This window comes from Sinocyclocheilus grahami, unplaced genomic scaffold, assembly GCF_001515645.1.
Source record: "Sinocyclocheilus grahami isolate Dianchi unplaced genomic scaffold, SAMN03320097.WGS_v1.1 scaffold8.1, whole genome shotgun sequence".
NCBI lineage: Eukaryota > Metazoa > Chordata > Actinopteri > Cypriniformes > Cyprinidae > Sinocyclocheilus > Sinocyclocheilus grahami.
This window is the reverse complement of record NW_015505187.1, coordinates 4,069,915-4,082,483: the sequence shown is the minus strand read 5'-3', so window position 1 is coordinate 4,082,483 and position 12,569 is coordinate 4,069,915. Positions and strand designations below refer to the sequence as shown.

Below are 12,569 nucleotides of genomic sequence, written 5' to 3'. Positions count from 1 at the left end.
GAATCGAATCGTGAGTTGAGTGAATCGTTACATCCCTAGTACTACCCGTGACGTAAGTAGACATTGATTGGCCAAACGTGTACGAAAACGCCCTCACCTGCCATGATTTAAAATGCCGTGTAAACATACTGTAAACATTGTGTCAACTTATTTCGCAAGTATGGAGAACAGCGATAGATGGACAGACACTGAAGTGCAGGCACTTGTAGCAAATGTAGCACTGCCAGTTGTCGTTGGAGATTCTTAGTCCTCCTTTCCCTTCTTTCAATCGCTTTACGTATACGTCTACATTCCATGTCCATTATTGTGAAACCCGCGAGACACAACAAAAACACAGCTCCGATCACAGCGTCCTCCATCCTCCTGTTGTTAACGTTGTTCTTCTTTGTTTCTGTTGTTGAACGCCGCGCACAAATGACGTCGCTGTCGACCGGTTCCTAGTACACACTGTCGGTGCGAATGCAACCCTTTAAATGGTACTGGGAAATTAGGGAAACACTATGGGAAAATTTTACTATCAAGAAATGAATCACAGCTTCACCAGCAATTCGAAAAGTAACTTATTTCATTTACTCACGCTCATGTCGTTCCAAACCTGTATGACTTACTTTCTTCTGTAACACTTTAGTAAAGGGACCAATTCTCACTATTAACTATTTGCTTATTAGCATGCCTATTATTAACATATTTGCTGTTTATTAGTACTTATAAAGCACATATTCTGCATGACCATATTCTACATCCCTAATTCTACTCAATATTTAAACGTAACGACTACCTTACTAACTATTAATAAGCAGCAAATTAAGAGTTTATTGAGGCAAAAGTCATAGTTATGGCCAGATTTACTAACAGCTTGCGCCAGCGCAAACCGTCTTTTGGTGTTAAAATAGTACTGTCAGGATTTACTAAAGACGCACTGAAGAATTAGCACGGAAAAGGCATGGACACAGTTATTTTTGCCCCTGACCTTATTGAATATGCATTTGTAGGAGTTTCCCTTTCAGACGCAAAATTTATGTGAGGAGAGTATTTTAAAAGAATCACGCAATGTGATTTACTAATGTTTGCGCTCGTCAATTTACTGGTATTTGCGCCAATATTTAACGCCCCAAAAAAGCATGTCTTAAAGCAGGCAGTAATTTGCTCTGCTCTTGGTAGATTGCGCTGGTCATTATGGAAATGATCTAGATGAACGTCTGTGTTCTTTAATGTGCGCATTGTCAGTAAATCACACGCAGAATTTACCCTCCTATCGGCTCTGTTTAGTTAATCTGGCCCTTAATGGCTTGTTAATGGGTGAGAATCAGACCTTAAAATAAAGTGTGACCCTTTCTTCCATGAAAACCAGACTAAAACTTAAGTAAATTCCTGTCAAATCTTCCCATCTGCCTTGACTCTCAAATCTTATTTGCACTTTCAAATTCAAACTTGGCACCATAGGCGATTTCTAGACCTATTTAAACTTCAGCCCCCCTAAAAATCTGCGGTTAAGCTTCCGGCGTCCTTAAAAATCTGATTATGTAATCTTTTTTTTCCCACATTTGCTGAAAGCAGCGGCTGCAGTAATGCTACTTGAGGATATTCCCCTCTGAAAGTGCAACCAAATACACCATCATTACTAATAAACATCTACTGACAAATGCCATTTTAATTGGTTCATTAAAAAATTTGTCAGTCGAGCAAAACTTAAACTTGCAAATCACACTTTAAGCAAGATATAATGATCTGAACCAACTGAACATCTCATATTCAGGATCGTGGGCAACTTTATAAGTAGAAAATCCTGAAGACATACAAGAACCAAATGCATTTTTGCATTAATGACACCATATTCATGTTAAATATATTTAAATTTATATTCATTACATATCATATAATTATTATTTGATATTATTATAAATGAATATAAGTTGATTTGTTTGATTGATGCCATGTTTAGATAGATAGATGGATGGATGGATGGATAGATAGAATGAATGAGATTACTAATTGATGAATAATGAATTATAAATTGCTAATATAAACAATAAAATTATTATCATTATTAATGTTATTGTTTTTATATTATATATTTAAACATTATTTTATTCAAGCATAAAACTAATTAAATGTTGGCCTTTTTGCACACAAACTATCATACATAACTTTAGAAAATATAACTTTTGTGATACGTTAATAGTGCTTTTGTCATTTTTGAAGCTTGACTGCCCTTGATTGCGGTATTTTTTTCATTGTATGAAAAAGAGCTGACTGGACATTCTGTGAAACATCTCCTTTTGTGTTTCACAGAAGGGGAAAAAATCATATGGATTTGGAATGACATAAGGGTGAGTAAATGATGACAGAATTGTTCTCTATAAACAGCTACAGTACATAATACAGAGGCTTGCAAGAACATCATGTGTCATTTTGCTCTGACAGCTACACATAAGCCACCTATGACAGTAATTTGTCCACAACTGTGAGTTACTTTCAAAACTCACCTGAAGTCCCTGAGGCCAGGCACAAAAATAGACAACCCCTGTCTTTTGCCTTTCTGAGAAAAAATATGTTTACGGAGCGCTCGACATTTTGAGAAATTTTGCTGGTTATGTTTAGAACATTTTCTCCCGTGGTGCATCCCTCCCTTCCAACAGTAAAAACCAAATAGGCAGAGCAAGGCACACCAGACACACACATGTTCTTACTGCTGACTCTACTCATGCAGCCTTTGAAGCCAAAGCCTTCAGATGAAAGCAATGTGTGCAGATGCAGTTCACACATCTTGAGCTCTCTCATCTGCTCATTTCATAGATTCTACTTTCTATTCAAAAATATCAAGGACACATTCAGCATTGGTCAGCTGGGGAAAATAAACTGACTAAGCCTATCTGCAGTTGTTTTTTTCTTTACAGAAGAAAAAAGACACATCCAGTGCTTGAGCTAATTTTCTCATCATGCTCATCGGTTTAATTTAGGGATAACAAAGTGGTGTGCATCATTTATTTATTTATATAATCTTCAGTCCACTGTGGATTCATTGCACGGATAGCGGGTCTGATTTAAAAAGTGTTTTTCTACAAGTATCATATTTGGAGGATGCACCAAAAAGGCTACTCAGTAGTGATCAAACGGATGGCAGTGTAAACTAAGGGTTCATTACACAGTATTTTAATTAATAGTTGAAATCTTTGATAGGAAATTGCACATCCACATAATGACATCAGAACTATGTGTATTTGTCTGAAAAAAGAAAAAAAAAACGGTTAAAAAATACGGTAATAAATTAAGTATATCTAAAACCTATACAGTGAGGTCCAAATGCCTGAGAACACATTTAAAAAAATCTAAGATTTATATGTATATATAAAAAAAAAAAAATTGGACCACAAAAAGTTAGACTACTACTGAAAACCCTTGTATTTAGAATTTAAATATGTACATTACTGTTCAAAATTTCTGCTCAAGACAAGATCAAAATACAGTAAAACAGTAATAAATTGTTAAATATTATTTCAATTAATTTTTTTTATTGAAATATATATTTATTCTCTATTTGAATATATTTTATAATGTTATTTATTCCTGTGATTGCAAAGCTGAATTTTCAGCAGCCATTAGTCCAGGCTTTAGTGTCACATGATCCTTTAGAAATCATTCTAATATGATGATTTGGTGCTCAAAAAAAGTAAAAAAAATTAAATAAAAAGAAAACATTATAAATGTCTTTACTGCCTTTTGATCACTTAATGCATCCTAAAAGTATTAATTTCTTTAAAAAAAAATTTAACCCCAAACTTTTGAACAGTACTCTTTAAAGTACTATGATAATACCATGGTGCCATGTCAAACTTATAAAATATTAGAAAATGCCAACTGCAACCATTAGAAGATATGCCAATGTTTGTGTGTGTGTTTGGACTTCACAGATTGTCTTTCTGACGTCCAGCCTTTCATATTACACTCTTGGCTCTTGGCTACTAATACATCAGCATGCATTGGGAAACCTCCAAATGATGCACAGTCACTCACTCACCTGCTGCCAGCTGCATCCACCCACAGATCTTATACACAGTGGCTGTACTGCAGAAGAAGAAGAAGGCGAAGCAGCCGATGCAGGAGAGGACCAGCACCATGGACATCCCAATGAAGAAGGACGCAGCTTTGAAGGCGCTAGACGGGATGGAGCTAAACTCTGTGAAGCTCCCCTGGCACGTCAGGTCCCGGGACACTCCGCTCCCGCTCCCTATGCAGTAGTGAAAGAGGCCAAAGTAGCCAGCATGTGGCGTGTCCATGCCGTCCCCGATCCAGTAGGGCTGAACAAAACATACCACGTTGACGATGGCGAAGAGGATGGTGAAGATGGCCCACAGGACCCCGATGGCACGAGAGTTCCTGACATAGTTGGTCTGGTAGATCTTGGCTGCCTCCGTGGCTGGGAGCATCGCTGCAGGTGTCCCAGGGATCATAGATGGATTCAGTACTTTATGAATTTAAATAGGACTCAGGTCCCCTATGGATGATTAGGTTCAACCTCTATTTAGTCTGGATTCAGTTCTTAGGCCTAAATCCTATCTGGACTGAATCTAGATTAAGGTTCCACCCCGATTCAGTTTGGACTCAGATCCACAGTGGATTCGAACTGCACTCAGTTCTATCTGGATTGAGCTCCTATCTGAATTGAGTCTGAATTCTGGTCCGATCTGGATTGAATCTAGTTTAAGGATCTATCTGGATTCAGTTTGGACTCAGATCCACGGTGGATTCAAACTGCACTCAGTCCTATCTGGATTGAGTCTGAATTCTGGTGCGATCTGGATTGAGCTCCTATCTGAATTGAGTCTGAATTCTGGTCCGATCTGGAATTAATGTAGATTTAGGTTCTATCTGGATTCAGTTTGGACTCAGATCCACAGTGGATTCAAACTGCACTCAGTTCTATCTGGATTGAGCTCCTATCTGAATTGAGTCTGAACTCTGGTGCAATCTGGATTGAATCTAGATTCAGGTCCTGTCTGGATTCAGTCCAGATTTAGGTCCTTTCTGGATTCAGATCCTATTTGGATTGATACTGGATTCTGGTTAGATCTGGATGAAGTCTAGATCTAGGTTAAACCTGGATTCAGATACCCTGTGAGTTCACACTGCACTCAGGTCCTTTATGGATTCAGTCCGAATTCATATCCTTTCTGGATTCAGTCTAGATTTAGGTCCTTTATGAATTCAGTCTGGATTCAGATCCTATCTAGATTGAGACTGGATCCAGGTCCTGTCTGGAATCCGATCGTGTCGGGGTTGAAACCTACTTTTATGAATTCAGTCCAGACTCAGTCCACTCTGCATTTAGTTTATACTTTGGTCCTCTGTGGTTTCAATCCGGACTTGGTCCTCTTTGGATGTTGCCTGGGGTGCCACCTAAAAACTCAAGTACAGACAGAACAGCTCACAGATGTTGCGACAGACTAAGCAGTTTTAGCGCCAGATGTCACAGTGATTCGTCCAATGATGTTCTCTTCCAGCTCTCTATGCATCCGCATCATTCAGCCAAGCAATCTCATTAAGGTGAATAATCACTCTTGGGACAGCAAAAATAATGACTAAACCCATATGAAGACACAGCTCATATGAAGAAGACGCATTCCGGTGCATCAGAGATAATATTCCCAACGGAAATGTCAGTATGAATACTTAATGATGACCCGAATAAATTAATAATACTTGGATGGTTTGCGAATACTCAAACCTTAAGCGACTGAAGACATTTATCTATTGAAATATATATTTATATAAACAATAATCTACCTTATACAGTCCAAAGGGTTGTTTCCATGAGGCTACAACAAGAACTATCCGTGATAAAGCTTGCTGTGCTATTGCGTTTAACAGAAATAACGGCTGTTCAGATGACGACACTTGCACTGCATCATATTGTGCGTGTCCATTCTTCTCAGATTTAACGCAGATATCGCTCTCCTCTCGGTTACTGCTCCATCCGATTTAATCCCGTGCGCACAGCTCAGAGCAATAAAACACATTACACCTGACCACAGTGATGTCGTCTGAGTAAATCAACGCTGCGATGAGATTGATGCCGCGCGTGTGGAGCTCAATGAGACGCGCTCGATCGAACGGCGCAGATTTCTGTCACACCCGAATAGCGTTATTCAGTCTGCGTCTGTCACTCCTCTCCTCATAGCAGACGGAGAGACGCTTGCATGCCTGGAGAATACATCTATTCCATAAAATTATATCCAAATTCACCTGTGTCTCTGATGGCTTTCAGGCTGACGATACTATGGATTCTCGCTTTTAAACGTTTAAAAATTAAATTCAAGAGCGTTGGGATTTAAAACATTAAGAACTACAAATCCCATACCCTTGTCCGGAAATGACGCGGGCTCGTCGTGACGTCCTCCGTGAACCGCGCGGGGAAAGTGATGTGAAGTTAATCCTGCAGGTGAAGGATCACTGTACCTCAAAAACGGAAAAGAAAACTCTTCGTTTCTCATGAAAAACATCTGCTGAACCATACCCTTGTCCGGAAATGACGCGGGCTCGTCGTGACGTCCTCCGTGAACCGCGCGGGGAAAGTGATGTGTGAAGTTAATCCTGCAGGTGAAGGATCACTGTACCTCAAAAACGGAAAAGAAAACTCTTCGTTTCTCATGAAAAACATCTGCTGAAGTAACGTGTAACGTATTTCTGATGCTTGTTTTGATTAGTGACCGCATAACGAAGCGGTTTGAACGCGTGTAAATATTATTCACAATGTGTTCTTGCCGTTTTTTACAGTATCTGTGACTTTACAAACGACCCAACGGAACGGCCAGAGGTGTCGTTTCTGGGCATTCGATATTAGCAAATCTAGGGACCGTCTCTAAAGTTACATACGACATTGGTATACACTTTCCTAACTTCAATAGCATTTGAGGAAAATATCAAAAATCTAAAAGGTGTGCCTTATAACCGAGAACTACATGACCACTTCACAGTTAGTTGTGTTACTGTAAGAAATTTTCCTCAAATGCTATTGAAGTTAGAAAAGTGTATTCCACTGTCGTATGTAACTTTAGAGACGGTCCCTAGATTTGCTGATATCGAGTGCCGGGAAATGACACCTCTGGCCGTTCCATTGGGTTGTTTGTAAAGTCACAGATACTGTACGAACTATACGGCTCAATTTTTCTATGTATCTTGCTCTGTTAAAAGGCAAAAGTGACTTTACTAGGCTATACTGGATTTGCACCATGCATCTCCTGTCAGTGGGAAAGCCGCGCCCCCAACTATCACAAGACCCGAGCAAGTCCATGGTTGACACCCTCTCATTAGCATGTTGTGCAGAGGAAAAGTAAATGTGGAACTACATTCAGAAATAAATGAGTGATTAAAGGAAAATAAATAGGATGAGTTTAGCATTTCCTTAAACATTTTCCATTTGCCCACCAATTTATTTTATTTATTTGCCTACTTTAATCACAAGATTTATACACACATTTATTTATTTATTTGTGTATTTATTTATTTATTGTTTTTGCAGGTTTCGTCCTCCATATTCAACTGTGTGTGATATTGTGATATTGATATTGTTAAATATCAAGCCAAGTTACACACACACACACACACACACAAAACACAACACAACACAACATGTCTGCAGTTAATGTGAGCTGTGATTTCTCTGTCTGTTAACAGCCAGATCAATACAGTTATCCTTCAATCTTCATCTATGGCCACAGAGCAACAGGAAAGAGTCATGTGGTGCTCTCCATCATGAAAGACTTGGAGGTAAGAACAGAGATTGTCTTATGCTTTGTCCAAATACCCACACTTGCAGTCTTTGCACTTTACCACTTGACTACTTATATGACGTATTTCCTGTATTTGGGTCAAGTGTTCAAGTGAGCATGAAGACCACAAGTGTGTGTAGAACTTTTCATTACTTGATGGGACACACTTAGAGCGTTGTAAAAATGCAAGCGTTTACATTGCTTCATTTTGTTTTAAATACTTTGCATTTTAAAATCAGCTTCTAAATGTCTGTTCAGTAGTCCCTATAACAGACGACACAAATGCATTTTTGGCGCTTGTGATTAAGTGATAAAAAGCAGTTGCAAATGTTAATACCACCACTACTCATCTTTGCACCAATAAAACGTGCAACACTTTTGTTTTTCTACCAAATTATAAAATATCTAATTAGCCTGTTATATTAATCTTTAACTTACATTGGAAAGGTTTCCGTGACCTTTTGCGAGATCTCGGCGAAAAGTCTCACGATTTATTTCCAGAACATGATGCATAATGGGATACACTAAGCCTCGAATAGCACTCCGGAGCAATATTCGAGATTTAGTGTGCTTTAAGGGCACTGCGCTTTGGTGTTTTGAAGACTTGGGACAGTCTTGCACACTTACTTCCGTCGCACGCTTGCGCTCTCAAGTGGCCAAGACCGCAGGTGTGGGTATTTGGGCAAGGGGTTTCTATAGGGAGATGAGAGGGTCTGTATTACTTACTATTGGAGAAAGCGTAATGGTCAACTTGGATCACGTGTGCCTTAATAACCAATCACATTACAGCCAAGTTGTGTGGCACTCAGTCGCCGTTTACAGATTGTGGTTTATAAAACCTGTAAGAGTGTTTATTTATGGAATGCACTACACAAGTTTTGCCCCAATTTACAGTTTGAAGAGTCAACAGTAGTTGGTGAAAGTCAGAACCAGTCTGCAGATTTTGTGCAGTTTGTCACTGAAAATTTCATAGTGAATGATGGACACAGACTCCAGACTATTAATCTATCCAGTCTGAGGATATCAAACATGTATTATTAAACATACATTATTTTCACTTGTCGTGATTTCTAGAAAGGAGGCACATGTTTCTGCATGCGTTTGTTGTGTTTGGAACAACGGGTAGTGTGTGGATCTTTAGTCATGTAGTTTATGAAGGCTAGTTTTTCTCTGTAACCATTTACAAAGTAGGCAAGTGTATGATAAGCTTGAGTTTTAATATGCCTTGTAGTGTATTCCAGCCTTTAAAAGTGATTGCAGTAGTGATTGAAAATCTTGTTTTAATACCAGCGTGAATTCAGATTTCTTCAGAAGAATTATTGCTGTAGTAAGTGTATTGAAGGTTGCTTTGAGTAAAAGTGTATACTAAATGTAAAATAAATTAGACATTGACTGTAGTTTTGTTATTGTGTGTGTGTGTGTTTCAGCTCCCCCATGCGTTGGTGGACTGTGTTGAGTATGTGTCCAGTGGGCTTCTCTTTCACCAGGTGTTGTCTGCCTTTTTTGGGGCCGATGCTGCAGCATTGCTTCCCAAGTTGCCCGTCTTTATCAGATATTGTGCGACTGTACAAACAGATGAGATCCAACTCACCTGCAACTCAGATACGTTATATATAGTGAGTGTATTTATAACAAAGAGTGAAAAATTTAAGGGGGTCTGAATACTTTCCGTACCCACTGTATGTAGTATAATATTGATGAAATAATGTGTTTGGAGTTTAGTCAGAATGCTATGTCTGTGCAGGTTATGTGACAATCTCATATAATGTCCCTGTAGATTCAGGACAGAGCTGAACGCATGAGAGATATGGATTTAAGTCTGCTTCCTGCTCTTCTGCGCCTACAGGAATTGGTATGTGCTCAGTTTAACTAATGTTTTATTGCATCAAGTAGAATACCTGTTCTTTATATACTTTTATGTCTGATAAGCAAATTCTCTTTTCTTCATTGAGAAAGACTTGATATTTTGTGGAGACTTTACTTGTTAATAGTCATTGTTATACATTGGAGAATAGCTTATATATAATCCATTTATAATATTTACACTCTTTAACAGGTAAATGATAATGTGACTGTCATCTTGCTCAGCGAAATTGTGTGGGAAAAGTTTCGGCCCAACACTGGCTGCTTTGAAACTCTGCTCTTTAATGTTCCAGACTACAGTAAAGGTAAGAGTGTAAGACCATCACAGTGAAAGATGGTTATCAAATAACAGATTTTGATTATGTAATAAAGAGCTTTTTATTTATTATATAATTGCAGCACAAACTGACCAGTGAGGTCATGTAAATATGAGTGAAGACCAAATTTGTCAGTGTCCCAACGTTTTATATAACAATGATTATTCTGCTGAATCACATTTTGTGATGAGATTAAAATTCTAGTGCATTTGTCAACACTTTTTAGAGCCTTTTCAACATACAGTAACACAGTCACAAAATCAGAGGCTCTCACCTGAGATCAGCGTTAATACCGGGTGCAAACGGGGCCGAGAATATTTAATATAAAATGTGTCTAAAATCCTTTTTTCTGATCTCTCAGCGGAGCTTGCGCAAATTCTGTCTCGGGATCATCACCCATCCTACACACCTGAGCTCTACGCTTCCTACATAAACATCCTGCTGGGGGTCTTCTTCTCAGTATGTATCTGAGAGAGCTCAGGCACCTGGTGAGATCATACTTGCCTTTAAACTATCTGAGTCTACCACAACAAACAGCAGTTATCTTGTAGCAGTTTTTATGATGTAGCAGGTGCTCATAAACCAGTGGAAAGTGTTTTTGCGTCTCAGCAGCTTTATGAAGACACAATAAATTAGGAGGTACTAAAATGCTAAATATACTAAACTGCACTGTTTAAAATTTCATTTAAACAGGCTGCCCTGAATTTCGCCAAGTTCTGTGAACCCTTGGAGAAAGGAGAAGGTAAAATATAAACACAACTGAGCAATACTTCTACTTAATTTTTACATTTAAAGGCATAGTGTACATAGTGCATAGTATTCTATAATCTGTTCACCCTCACGTTGTCTGAAATCTGTATTTGTATTATGTTGATCAAATTTGAGCCTCTGCAGTCTGTATTATTTTTTAAAAGTTTGATCCTCTGCAGTGAATGGGTGCCGTCAGAATGAGAGGCCAAATAGCTGATAAAAACATCACAATCAACAAGCAATTGACATGACTGCAGTGCAATTAATGTCTTGTGAAGGCAGAAGATACACGTTTGTAAGAAACCAATGTAGCATTAAGGTGTTTTAACTTTAAACCATCACTTTTAGCCAAAACACCAGCTCATAATCCATAATAACGCTTCCTACAGGGAAAAGGTCTGTTGACTATTGTCTTCTCACATTGTGTGGATTACTTGTGGATTATTGTGATTTTATCAGCTGTTTGGACTCTCATGACGGCACCTATTCACTGCAGTGGATCCATTGGTGAGCAAGTAATATAATGCTAAATTTCTCCATATCTGTTCTGATGAAAAAAACTAATTTATCTATATATATTCGAAAGCTGAGTACATTTTCAGCAAATTTTCATTTTTGGGGGAGCTATTCCTTTAAAGTAGTCCAGCAGTTTTCCTGATCTGATCCATATGCCATTTTCTTTTTTGAGTGATCTGCCCCTTTAAAGGGGTCATATGATGTTGCTAAAAAGAACATTATTTTGTGTATTTGGTGTAATGAAATGTGTTTATGCGGTTTAAGGTAAAAAAAACCCACATTATTTTCCACATACTGTAATACTGTTTTTGTTTCTCCTCTATGCTCCACCTGTCTGAAACGCGTCGATTTTTACAAAGCTCATCGGTCTGAAAAGCTAGGTGTGCTCTGATTGGCCAGCTATCCAGTGCGTTGTGATTGGCCGAATACCTCAAGCGTGTGACGGAAATGTTACGCCTCTTACCATATTGTGATGCCCTGTCAGGCCGGGGCGATGAGACAAAAACATTAAAACCCATTATAAACTAGGCATTTGTTGCATCCAGTGGGGACATAAATACGGATTATAATGACTTCTACTGTCTTTTTACGCGTTGCGTTGCATCACGCCGCGTAAACATAAAACCGTGTCTTCATTTGTGATCGGAGAAATGACAAACAACAAGCGCTACTCTACACTGCTCAAAACTCACATTTGAATCATCAGTGGCAAATTCTTTAAATATGAAAATGTACTTACACTCTGTGAGTCAGAACAGCCGGCATTGTAGTCTACTCTACCAGGATCAGGAAACTGTCTTCCATAAAATGCACTGCACACATCTGAATATTTGGGTTGAACTGTTCTGGAACAGTGTTGTAAATACAACTTTACCACTTATTTCTAGTCCTGTCCTCTTTTGGAAGACCAAACTAAGTAGTTTCGCTTTCACAACGAAACACGCAGCGTCACACACGGCTGGCTAGAGTGAGAGGCGGCAGGCGGGCTTGCGAATAGCGTGGCCGGCGGATTCGACGAAGGAGGCTTGCAGCAACCACATGTGACGGCCCCGGGCTGGACTCCGCTTTCACAACGAAACACACAGTGACTCCACGACATGGCGGCAGCAACAATACTACAGCGAGAATAAAAGTTACGCCTTCTTTCTTTGCGTGAACATTTGGGCGGCGTTATGCAAATCTTCTCACATTGTGACGTAGACATGTGGGGGCGTGTTAGAACGAGCCGTTTTAGGTAGGCGTGGTTGACTCTTAACTTTTATAAAGAATATCTCTTTGGATTTGAGACTTTAGTCTTTGCAACTTTACAGATCTTCTTTATGCACCAAGAGCTTGTAACACTCCAAAGAGAAAG

The 12,569-nt window shown here is 38.9% G+C and overlaps 2 pseudogenes; one reads left to right on the top strand and one right to left on the bottom strand.

Annotated features, from left to right (window-relative positions):
• Nucleotides 1-3,918: 3,918 nt before the first annotated feature.
• Nucleotides 3,919-6,466, bottom strand: LOC107590771 (lipoma HMGIC fusion partner-like 3 protein pseudogene; annotated as a pseudogene).
• Nucleotides 6,467-6,590: 124 nt separating this feature from the next.
• Nucleotides 6,591-12,569, top strand: part of LOC107591145 (origin recognition complex subunit 5-like) — a 7,555-nt pseudogene continuing 1,576 nt past the window's right edge.